This window comes from Eriocheir sinensis, chromosome 63 (genome assembly GCF_024679095.1).
Source record: "Eriocheir sinensis breed Jianghai 21 chromosome 63, ASM2467909v1, whole genome shotgun sequence".
Lineage (NCBI taxonomy): Eukaryota > Metazoa > Arthropoda > Malacostraca > Decapoda > Varunidae > Eriocheir > Eriocheir sinensis.
This window is the reverse complement of record NC_066571.1, coordinates 2,990,783-3,003,067: the sequence shown is the minus strand read 5'-3', so window position 1 is coordinate 3,003,067 and position 12,285 is coordinate 2,990,783.

Sequence of the window (12,285 nt, the reverse complement as noted above, 5' to 3'; positions counted from 1 at the left end):
GATAGAAAAAATAAAACCCGTAATGATAATGAAAAACGACGAGAACGACAACAAAAACTCCTCCTCCTCCTCCTTCTCTTCCTCTTCTTCCTCCTCCTCCTCCTCTTCCTACTACTACTACTACTACTACTCCTACTACTACTACTACTACTACTACTACTACTACACAAGAAAGGAAAGGAATGAAGAAAGGAATATAGAGGAGGAGGGGGAGAAAAAAGAGAAAATTGAGGAAGAGAAGAACTAGAAAGATGAGGAGAAGAACGAACAGCAGGAAGAGGAAAAATAGGAAGACAAGAAGAAAAACGAAGAATAAGAGGAGAACAAGGAAGATGAGGAGGAGGAGAAAGGAGGAGGAGGAAGAATATAAGAGGAGGAGGAGAAGGAGAAGAAAGAGACATTTGAGGAAGAGTAGAAATAGAAAAATGAAGAGAAGAAGAAATAGCAGGAAGAGGAAAAATAGGAAGACAAGAAGAAAAACGAAGAATAAGAGGAGAACAAGGAAGATGAGGAGGAGGAGAAAGGAGGAGGAGGAAAAATATAAGAAGAGGAGGAGGAGAAGAAGAAAGAGACAGTTGAGGAAGAGTAGAAATAGAAAAATGAAGAGAAGAAGAAATAGCAGGAAGAGGAAAAATAGGAAGACAAGAAGAAAAACGAAGAATAAGAGGAGAACAAGGAAGATGAGGAGGAGGAGAAAGGAGGAAGAAGAGTATAAGACGAGGAGGAGAGGAGGGGGAGGGGCTGTTTTTCTGGCCCTGTACGGCGGGCAACATTAAGCTGAGCAAAGAAAATTACAGTGCACGTGTGAGGCGAACACGACAAAAAGCGGAGGTGAGTTACGTGTCCTGCCTCGCTCACGGACTCGTACAGGCACCCCTCACCCCCTCACCCTCTCCTCCCCTTCCCTTCCCTTCCCTTTTATCCCCTTCATCCCCTTCCCTCCCCTCACTATACCTCTGAACTCTCTCCTTCTGATTTCCCATACTTTTCGTTTCCATTACTCTCCCAGTCAGTCGTTCTCGCTTCTTCTATCCTTTTTCTCTTCTCCTATCCATTCTCCCCTCCCCATTCCTTTCCTCTCTTCCCTTCCCCTTGTCTTCCCACCCCTCAACTCCTATCCACTTCCCCTTCCCAACCTTATTTCTCCTCCTTTCTCTTTTCCCTTTCATTAACTTTTCACTAGTCTTCTTCCGTCCTACTCTTCTCTTCTTTTTCCTTTCCTCCCCTTCTCTTCCTTCACTACCTCTGAACATTTTTTTCCTATCCCTCTCTTTTTTTTCCTTTCCCCTACTTTTTTACCTTCCAATAGTTTCCCACTCAGTTCTTCTCACTCCTATCCTTCTCTTCTCCTCCTCTTCCCTCCCCTCCCTTCTCTTCTCTTTCTCGCCCTCGACCCTTCCCTCCTTACCACTGAACTCCCTTTCTCCTCATTCTTTCCTTTCTCATACTTTACTCTCTACTAGGTTACCAATCAAGCCTAATTTTTCAATCTTTTTCTTCCCTTCCCCTCTCTTTCCTTTCCTCCTTACCTCTGAACTCCCTTTCTCTTCATCTTTCTCCTCCCTTTTTTTCCTTTCCCCTATTTATACCTTCCTCAAGTCTCCCGATCATTCCTTCTCTCTTCTATTCTTCCTTTGCTTCCCCTTCTTTGCCTTCCTTCCCCTCCCCACCCCATCCTTCAATCCTTTCCACTCTCAATTCCTTTCAATCTTGCTCCTTTCTTTCCTTTACCGTTAACCATATATCTAGTCGTCCAATCAGTCTTCGCTTCTTCTACCTTTTCTTTTCTTTCCTTTCATTCCCTTTTTCCCTTTCCTTCAACTCCCTCCCACTCCCCTTTACTAAACTTTCCTTTCCTTTCCCATAGTTTTACTTTTCACTAGTCTCTCTATCAGTCCTTTTCCCTCCTTATACTCTTCTCTCTTCACGCTCCTGCCCCTTCCTTCCTTACCTATTCAACTTAATTCCACTTTTCTTTCTTATCCTTCTTTCTTCTCATAGTTTTACCTCCTACTAGTCTCCCAAGTAGTATTTCTCGCTTCTTCTATCCGTTTACCTTCCACAAGTCTTTCAGTTAATCCATTTCACCTCTCCTACCCTTAACCTCACCTCAACCCCTTTCCGCTATCCACCCCCTTTACCTCACCTCACCCCACCCCCTTTACGCTATCCACCCCCCTTTACCTCACCTCACCTCACCCCACCCCCTTTACGCTATCCACCCCCCCTTAACCCCCCTCACCTCACCCCCTTTACGCTCTCCACCCCCCTTGTAAGGCGGCCATTCTCTCCTCTGTTACCTCACCCCCCCCCCCCTCACCCTTACAAGACAAACACACTCTGGGTCCTCGGTTCCTCCTCCGCCGCCGCCAGGATCACTCTCGGCTTCCCAGGACAACAACAAGGAGGGTCACGCCAGAGCTTCCTCGACGCCCCCAAAACTGAGCTGAATCACACACGCAAAAAATTTAGGTAAGAAACGTAATTAGTTCGCCTTTTTCTTCCTCGTCTTTTTCTTCATCAATTTTCTTGTTTCTCTTCTTTTAGTTAGTTTTTCTTCTTTTAACCTTCTTATATGTTCTCTTCTTGTCTATGCACTTTTTTCACTTTCTTTTTTTTTATTTTCATTTCCTTATTCTATTTTTTCTTTCTTCTTTTTCGTCTTCTTCTTCTTCTTCCTCTTCTTCTTCTTCTTCTTCTTCTTCTTCTTCTTCTTCTTCCTCTTCCTCTTCCTCTTCCTCCTCCTCCTCCTCCTCCTCCTTCATATCCATACTCATCAGCATCACTATCCCCATCATCATCATCATCCTCACCATGTCCCTCCTTCTAGCGGTAGTGGTGGTGGCGGTGGTGGCGGTGTTGATGTTGGTGATGATGATGATGGGGAGAGGGGGGTGGGGGGGAGGGGGGTGGTCGTCGTCGTCGCTGTCGCATCGTCTCCCGGGCCCGGTAAGAACACGGCGGCCCTAATTAAGGTGCGGCATTACAGGTGAAGGGAAGCGGGCGGGGAACACGACGCAAAAAGGTGTCTAGATCTAATTGGCACGACGGATACACAAGGATGCCAGGTAAGGGGAGAGGAGGAGGGGAGGTTGGGGGAGAGGGAGGGAGGGAGGAAGGGAAGGAGGGGCTTATTAGGGGGTGAGGGAGGGAGGTTGGTAGGGGGAAGGGAGGGGAATGGGGAGAAAGCAGTGGTGTATAGAAGGGGAGGGATGGGGAGAATAAATCGGGTAGGTAACTGAATAGGAAAATAGTGTAAGGGGAGAGAAGAGGAGAAGGATAAAAGGAAGGGAGAAAAGAGAAGGGAGAAAGGAGGATAGGGAGAACAGTAGAGGTGGAAGTGAAGGGCTGGAGAGAAGAGAATAGGTGGGTAAGTGGATAGGATGGAGGCTAAGGGGGTGAGAAGAGGAGAGGAATAAAAAGATGGACAGAACGAAGGAAATACGAGTAAAAGGAGAGGGAGAAAGGGGAAAGAGAACAGTGGCGAAGGAGGGAGAGGGATGGGAGAATAGAACGGGTGGGTGGATAGCGAGGAGTATGAATGGGCGAAGAGAGAGAGAAAATTTATTGGAAAGGAAAATGAAGGGAGACAAGGATGGGGAATTTTGAAGGGGTAGAAAGTCGAAGAAGGGAAAGAGAGTATGGTGGAATAAGAAGAATGCAGAAGGACTATTGAGGCAAGATGAGGTACTTGAAATAGGAGAAAATGAAAATTGATAGAAACGAAAGGAGAATGAAAGGAGAAGGAAAAGAAAGTTGGGGTAAGGAAAGGAAAAGGAATGGGAAGGGAAGAGAAGGGACGAGAAGGGAAGGGAGGGGCAAGGTGAGAGAGAGGGTAAAGGGTGAGGTAGGCGTCGCCCCTTCACGCCCCCTGCCAGGTTAGGAGAGCAGCAAGACCTTCCCTCACGCAGCCACATGAACGCCTTCTCGGAGCCTTGCGTTCAGGTGTGCGGACGGGCCAGGTGTGCACGCGCGGCCTTGACTCACCTGGCGCCAAGTTCTTCTTTTTTTTTTTTTACAACGAAGCAGTGCATGAGTGGTCAGTGTGCGAGCACGGCGTCAAGAAGAATCAGGTTCGCGTCCCGCCTGCCGCAACAAACAAGCTGAAAATTTTTAGTCATCACCGAGTGGCCTAAGATTGCCCACATGCTGTCCTGAAGACCACCTGTCAATCCGCAGTTTATAGATTCTCTCTAAAATGAGGATCAAAGGTGAGCTTCCGGGCCAGGATGATGCAAGCAAGATGGCACCACTATCAACACCACCCTTCTAAATAGCAGGATGGGGTCGACCACCAGGCACCAGGAGAAACGCAAAAAAAAAAAAAAAAGGACCAATAAGCAAAATGAAAAACCGTTTGCTTCGCTTAATGGAAAAAAAGCGAAATACAAGACAAACAAACACAAATAAAACACCGATAGGCATCAATGTTAAGTGGAATTGTCGTCGCATTGTCTGACACACCAACGACAGGATTATCAGCGTGTGTGTGTGTGTGTGTGTGTGTGTGTGTGTGTGTGTGTGTGTGTATGTGTGTGTGTGTGTGTGTGTGTGTGTCCTGCCGGGTGATGGCCGGGGCGGAGGCAGGCGAGGAGCACAAGGCAGCGATGGGTCAGCTTATATTACTTCCGTCTGGCTGCCCTCCCCTGCCCTGCCACGCCCCGCCCCTCTCCAGCCGCGTGGGAGGGGGCGGGAATGCAGGAGGTCGAGGGTGAGAGGAGACTTGGGGTGGGAGGGGAATACTGGAGGACGAGGAAGGAGATGGGGATGAGAAGCCGGGGATAGGGAGAGAATGAGGGGGAGAAGAATGGTGATTGGGAAAGGATAGGAATAGGCAAGGGAGGACGAGAGGAGGAATTTTAAGGTCGTTGGATAGAGCTGATAATGGTGAAGGAGAGAAAGAAGAGAGGAAATGAACACTGATGCAGAATAAGAACGGAAAGAAAAGGATAGGAGAGGATAAAAGGAGGGGGGAAGAAGGTTATATAAAGAAAGAAAAGGAAAGGAAAGGCAGGGAAAGACGGAGGAGGCCGATGATAGGTTAGTGGTATTATGCGCTTAAGGGGAGAAAGAAGAGAGGAAATAAACAATGCAGAATAAGAATGGAAAGAAAAGGATAGGAGAGGATAAAAGGAGGGGGGAAGAAGGCAATATAAAAAAAGAAAAGGAAAGGAAAGACAGGGAAAGATGGAGGAGGCCGACGATAGGTTAGTGGTATTGTGCACTATGTTAAAGAAAATGAAGCTGGAGAGGATAAAAATAGAGAAAGGAAAAGAACGTGAGTAGGGAAAAGGTAGGAACGTCAAAAGATGAATATAAGAAAAAAATGAGACTGTGAGGTAAGAAGTAAGGAAAAAGAAAGAGAACTAAAGGAAGGGAAGAGTGGGAGAAAGGAGGTGAAAGAAAGGGAGAGGAAAGGAAGAAGAATGATTGAAATAAAATGAGATGAAATGTAAAAGGCAGGGCAAGGACAAAATGGCAAAAGAGAGAAGGAAAGAAGAGAAATGAGAAGAAGGGTAGAGCAGTAGGGGCAGGGAGAGGTAAGAATGAGAAAGAGGGAGAAGAAGAAAGAGTGAGAAAGATGAAAAGGGGAAAGGAGTGGGAGAGGAAGGTAGAGGGAATGAGGGGAAGAGAGAGGAGGGGAGAGGAGGGAGGAAAGAAACTTGTGCTGCTCTCCTCGCTAAGTCGCAAAGAAAGGCTGACAGGTGACGATAAGGATGGTGAGGACCCGGTGGAGAGGCTGATGATTATGGCGATGATGACGTGGTGAAGGTGGTGGTGGTGGCTGTGGTGATGGTGGTGCATGGTGGTGGTGACAGAGAAACCAGAACCCCAAGTGTATTGAATCTTGCATGATGATGATGATGATGATGGTGAAGAGAAGGAGGTGAAGGTAAAGGTGGAGGAGAAAATGAAGAGCAAGACAATGAAAAAGAAGAACAGGAATAAGAACAAAAAGAAGGAGGAGAAAATGAAGAACAAGACCATGAAAAAGAAGAACAGGAATAAGAAGACAAAAAGAAGGAGGGGAAAATGAAGAACAAGACAATGAAAAAGAAGAACAGGAATAAGAAGAACAAAAAGGAGGAGGAGAAAATGAAGAACAAGACCATGAAAAAGAAGAACAGGAATCAGAACAAGAACAAGAAGGAGGAGGAGAAAATGAAGAACAAGACCATAAAAAAGAAGAACAGGAATAAGAAGAACAAAAAGAAGGAGGAGAAAATGAAGAACAAGACCATAAAAAAGAAGAACAGGAATAAGAAGAACAAAAAGAAGGAGGAGAAAATGAAGAACAAGACCATGAAAAAGAAGAACAGGAATCAGAACAAGAACAAAAAGAAGGAGGAAAAAATAAAGAACAAGACAACGAAAAAGAAGAACAGGAATAAGAACAAGAACAAGTAGAAGAAAAAAAGGCAAAAAATTAAAATAAGAAAAAAAACAAAAAGAGGAAAAGGAAAAAGATACAAAAAAGCAATAAAAAATGAACCCAAAAAACAAGAAAAAAAACGAATAAAAAAAAAATATCCCCACCCAAAACAAAACAACAAAAAAAAAAGACGAACGCTCACTCCCCTTCGCAATATAAGAGGAAGGCAACCCATTCCGTCCAGGCGGCTCCGCGGATACATACATTACCTGGGCGCGGAACACATATTGGCTCGCTTCGTGTGGCTGCGGCCTTGCGGTACACAGGTGCGCGCGGCCCCCACGATACCTCACGCAAATCACGGCGAGATATTACCCAGGTGAGGCATATAAATAAAAGTAGAGGGAAATGAAAGGAAGGTGGAATATAGATAGGAGAAAAAAGAAAGAAAGGGAAGGTTAGACAAGGAGAGGAAAGATGGAATACAGAAAAGAAAGGTGGAGCAGAAAAAGGGAAAGTGAGGTAATATAAGGAAAGGTGAGACAAAGAAAGGAAAGGTAGAACAAAGAGAAAGAAAGGGAAGAGAGAGAAAGAAAGGGAAGGGAAATAGAGGAGAGGTGACGAAAAGAAAAAGAAAGAAGAGGGAAAGAAAGAAAATGTGAGACAGAGAAAGTAAATTTAGAACAAAGAGAAAGAAAGGGAAGAGAGAGAAAGAAAGGGAAGGGAAATAGAGGAGAGGTGACGAAAAGAAAAAGAAAGAAGAGGGAAAGAAAGAAAATGTGAGACAGAGAAAGTAAATTTAGAACAAAGAGAAAGAAAGGGAAGAGAGAGAAAGAAAGGGAAGGGAAATAGAGGAGAGGGAACGAAAAGAAAAAGAAAGAAGAGGGAAAGAAAGAAAATGTGAGACAGAGAAAGGAAATTTAGAACAAAGAGAAAGAAAGGGAAGAGAGAGAAAGAAAGGGAAGGGAAATAGAGGAGAGGTGACTAAAAGAAAAAGAAAGAAAATGGGAAAGAAAGAAAATGTGAGACACAGAAAGGAAATTTAGAACAAAGAGAAAGAAAGGGAAGAGAGGGAAAGAAAAGGAAGGGAAATAGAGGAGAGGGAACGAAAAGAAAAAGAAAGAAGAGGGAAAGAAAGAAAATGTGAGACAGAGAAAGGAAATTTAGAACAAAGAGAAAGAAAGGGAAGAGAGAGAAAGAAAGGGAAGGGAAATAGAAGAGAGGGAACGAAAAGAAAAAGAAAGAAAAGGGAAAAAGAGAAACGGTAAGACAGAGAAAGTAAATGTGGGGCAAAGAAGCGAGGGCGAGGAAAATAAAATAAAAGGAAAAAAAGAAAGGCAAGGGGAAGAGAGGTAAAGTGAAACAAAGAATGGAAAAGTGAGACGAAGAATAGAAAGGAGAGACGAAGAAAGGAAAGGTGAGACAAAGGAAAGGTGAGCAAAGAAAGGAAAAGTGAGGTTGAATAAGAAAAGGTGGAACAAAAAAAGTAGAGGTGACACAAAGGAAATACACGTGAGGCAAATGAGCAATGGTGAAGAAAAGAAAGGAAAGGTGAGGAAAAAAGGAGGAAGACAAAGAAAATACATGTGAGGCAAAGAAATCAAAGGTAAGAAAAAGAAAGGAAAGATGAAACAAAGAAAGAAAAGGTAAGACAAAGGAAGAAAAGTGAGACAAAGGAATAAAAGTGAAACAAAGGAAGAAAAGTGAGACAAAGGAAGAAAAATGAGACAAAGGAAGAAAAGTGAGACAAAGGAATAAAAGTGAGACAAAGGAATAAAAGTGAGACAAAGGAAGAAAAGGTAAGACAAAGGAATAAAAGTGAAACAAAGGAATAAAAGTGAGACAAAGGAATAAAAGTGAGACAAAGGAATAAAAGTGAGACAAAGGAAGAAAAGTGAGACAAAGGAATAAAAGTGAGACAAAGGAATAAAAGTGAGATAAAGGAAGAAAAGTGAGACAAAGGAATAAAAGTAAGACAAAGGAAGAAAATGAGACAAAGGAAGAAAAGTGAGACAAAGGAATAAAAGTGAGACAAAGGAATAAAAGTGAGACAAAGGAATAAAAGTGAGACAAAGGAATAAAAGTGAGACAAAGGAAGAAAAGTGAGACAAAGGAAGAAAAGTGAAACAAAGGAAGAAAAGTGAGACAAAGGAAGAAAAGTGAAACAAAGGAAGAAAAGTGAAACAAAGGAAGAAAAGTGAGACAAAGGAATAAAAGTGAGACAAAGGAACAAAAGTGAAACAAAGGAAGAAAAGTGAGACAAAGGAATAAAAGTGAGACAAAGGAACAAAAGTGAAACAAAGGAAGAAAAGTGAGACAAAGGAAGAAAAGTGAAACAAAGGAAGAAAAGTGAGACAAAGGAAGAAAAGGTAAGACAAAGGAATAAAGGTGAGACAAAGGAAGAAAAGTGAAACAAAGGAAGAAAAGTGAGACAAAGTAATAAAAGTGAGACAAAGGAATAAAAGTGAGACAAAGGAAGAAAAGTGAGACAAAGGAAGAAAAGTGAGACAAAGGAAGAAAAGTGAGACATAGGAATAAAAGTGAGACAAAGGAAGAAAAGTGAGACAAAGGAGGAAAAGTGAGACAAAGGAAGAAAAGTGAGACAAAGGAAGAAAAGTGAGACAAAGGAAGAAAAGTGAGACAAAGGAAGAAAAGTGAAACAAAGGAAGAAAAGTGAGACAAAGGAAGAAAAGTGAGACAAAGGAAGAAAAGTGAGACAAAGGAAGAAAAGTGAAACAAAGGAAGAAAAGTGAGACAAAGGAATAAAAGTGAGACAAAGGAAGAAAAGTGAAACAAAGGAAGAAAAGTGAGACAAAGGAAGAAAAGTGAGACAAAGGAATAAAAGTGAAACAAAGGAAGAAAAGTGAGACAAAGGAATAAAAGTGAGACAAAGGAAGAAAAGTGAAACAAAGGAAGAAAAGTGAGACAAAGGAAGAAAAGTGAGACAAAGAAGGAAAAGTAAGGCAAAGAACGGAAAGGGTAATACAAAGCAACTGTGATGAGGAAAATAAAGGAGAGGGAATGAAAGGAAGCTGATAAAAGAGAGAGGAATGGCTGGTTGAAGAAAATAGCAAAGAAAAAGAAAGGGAGACAAAGAAAAGGAAAGACAAAGGAAGGGAAGATGATACATGTAGAAAGAGGAAAAACGAGATAAAGAAAGGAGCAAAGAAAAGGAGGAGCAAAGAAAAAAAATGTTTGGTCAAAGAAAAGAGTAAAGAAAAGGAAAGGGAGAGAAAGAAAAGGAAAGACAAAGGAAGGGAAGGTGATACACGAAGAAAAAGGAAAAACGAGATAAAGAAAGGAGCAAAGAAAAGGAGGAACAAAGAAAAAAAATGTTTGGTCAAAGAAAAGAGTAAAGAAAAGGAACGGGAGAGAAAGAAAAGGAAAGACAAAGGAAGGGAAGGTGATACACGAAGAAAAAGGAAAAACGAGATAAAGAAAGGAGCAAAGAAAAGAAAGTGGGGCAAATTAACAAAGACATAGAAACCAAATGAATGATAAATATATGTGTGTGTACGTAGACCCAAACAAATATGTCCGTACCGCGCATGACTTCGTAAAGGTCTGTTTGCAATTTCTACCTGTTAATGAATCTAATTAGCGCAGGTGTGTTTGCTAATCCGTCAGGTAAATAATGGGGAAGGTAGTCATTATTCTGTTTTTTTCTCGTATGATTCTTTTTTTTTTTTGGTGTGTGTGTGTGTGTGTGTGTGTGTGTGTGTGTGTTTATCAGTAACTAGACCCCACCATCATCAACCACACCCACCACTACCACAATTTACTCTATCTCCACCTCTTCACCCCTCCCTCTCTCTCTCCCTCTCCCTCTCTCTCTGCGATACCCCGAACCGCCTCATTTCGTCGTCAGATACACAAGACAAATTATAATGAGCCGCGATAGCAAGACCCTGATGGAGCAGCCGCCGCCCTTGTCACCGTCTCCTGTCACCCCGCACCTCCACCTCCTCGCTCGCTCTTTCTGTGGTTTGGCTTATACTCTGACGGTGAATGTTGATGCTCCTCTTACAAGTCTATTTCTTCCTCCACTTGCTCCTCTTACACCTCTTTTTCTCACAACTTTCTCCTCGTTTTCCTCCTCTTCTGACTCTTTCCAATTCCTTTCAACCTTCTCTTTCTCCTTATTTGCTCTTTTTTTATTTTCTAGTATCAATATTTTCATCTTGTTCTTGGGCCTACTCTTCTTGTTCTTGCTATTCTATATTTGTCTATTTCTCGTCATACTATTTTTTTTCGTGACATTCTTTCTCTCTTTTTTTGGTGTTTCCTTCTCGTCCTTATCCTCCTCCTCTTTCTCCTCTCTATTCTTCTCCTCTTTTATCTTCCTTCTTCTCTTCTTTCTTCTCTTCTGTTTTATCGTTTTGCCCAACCTTCTTCCTCTCACTCGCCTTTTTGTTCTCCTCTGCTTTCTCCTCCTTCTTCTTTACTTCTTTCATCTTTTTCTTCGCTCCTCCATTTTTATCTCTTCATGGCATCTTCTTTCTTCTTCCTCCCAATATTTGTTTTCCTCCGTATACTCCTCCTCCACTTTCATCTTTTTCCTCACTCTTCTCCTTCTCCATCAGTCTTGTTCAATTTTCTTCCTCTTCTCGTTTCCTCCTCCTTCTTCTCCTCCTCCACTTTCATCTTTTTCCTCACTTTTCCTTCTCCATCAGTCCTGTTCAATCTTCTTCCTCTTCTCGTTTCCTCCTCCTCCTCCTCCTCCATTTTCATCTTTTTCCTCACTCTTCTCCTTCTCCATCAGTCCTGTTCAATCATCTTCCTCTTCTCGTTTCCTCCTTCTCTTTCTCCCTCCTCCTCCACTTTCATCTTTTTCCTCACTCTTCTCCTTCTCCATCAGTCCTGTTCAATCATCTTCCTCTTCTCGTTTCCTCCTTCTTCTTCTCCTTTTCCTCCTCCTCTTCCTCTTTGCTACCGACTTAACCTCCTCCTCAATCCTGCCACCCTCCTTCTCCCCCCCTCCTCACCCCCCCACGTCCATTCACTACCACCCACCACCGCCCTCGCCTCACCCAACACCCGACTCCCTGTTTCTGTCACCCAACAACGTCACCTGTCATGTCAACCGCACCAGGTAATACAAAAAATAGTATTCTCACGGTTAAGCCTCACCGTTCCCCTGCCTCCACCCCTCCGCTGCCCCTCCCCTGCCTTCTATGACTGTTCACCATGGCTCCTGTGTATAATATCTACCCCCTACTACACATCGCCTTTTTTATGGTATCATTCTGACCCCTGCCTACCCCTGTTCGTCCCCTGTCCGTCCCTCTACCACACTTTCCAACCCACATTGCATTATTGTAACCCCTGTCAATCTATATCTACCCCTGTCCTTCCCCTACCACCCCTACTAACCTTCCTTGTCCACTATACCTGTTTATTTCAACCTTGTCTACCCCTGCCAGAGTTATCCACCCCTATGTTCCCCTGACTGCCCTTCCCGTGTCAGTTCACCCCTGCCACTCCTTGCCAAACCTGCCTAAGCTAGCCTACCCCTGCCCGTCCCCTTCTGCACCTTCATGGTTAATATACCTGTCTAAAACTCACCTGGTCGCCCACTTACCAAGCTCTTCATCTCTCCTTTGTGTTCCCTTCCTTGCTTGCCCCTGCCACAACAGCTCACCCCTAACCACTCCATCCCCTGCCAAACCTGTTTAAACTTGCCTACCCCTGTTTGAACCCTGCCATACACACCTACCTACCTACCCTACCCTACACACCCCATACCTGTTTACCCCTTCCGATATGCCTTTACCTAACCCTGCCTGCTCCCTGCCAATGACACCTACACCTGCCATACACACCATACCTACCTTCCATACATACCTACATACCTAATCATTTCTACCCTGCCTCTCTCTCTCTTACCCTGCCGCCCTGCCACGCCTGCAAAT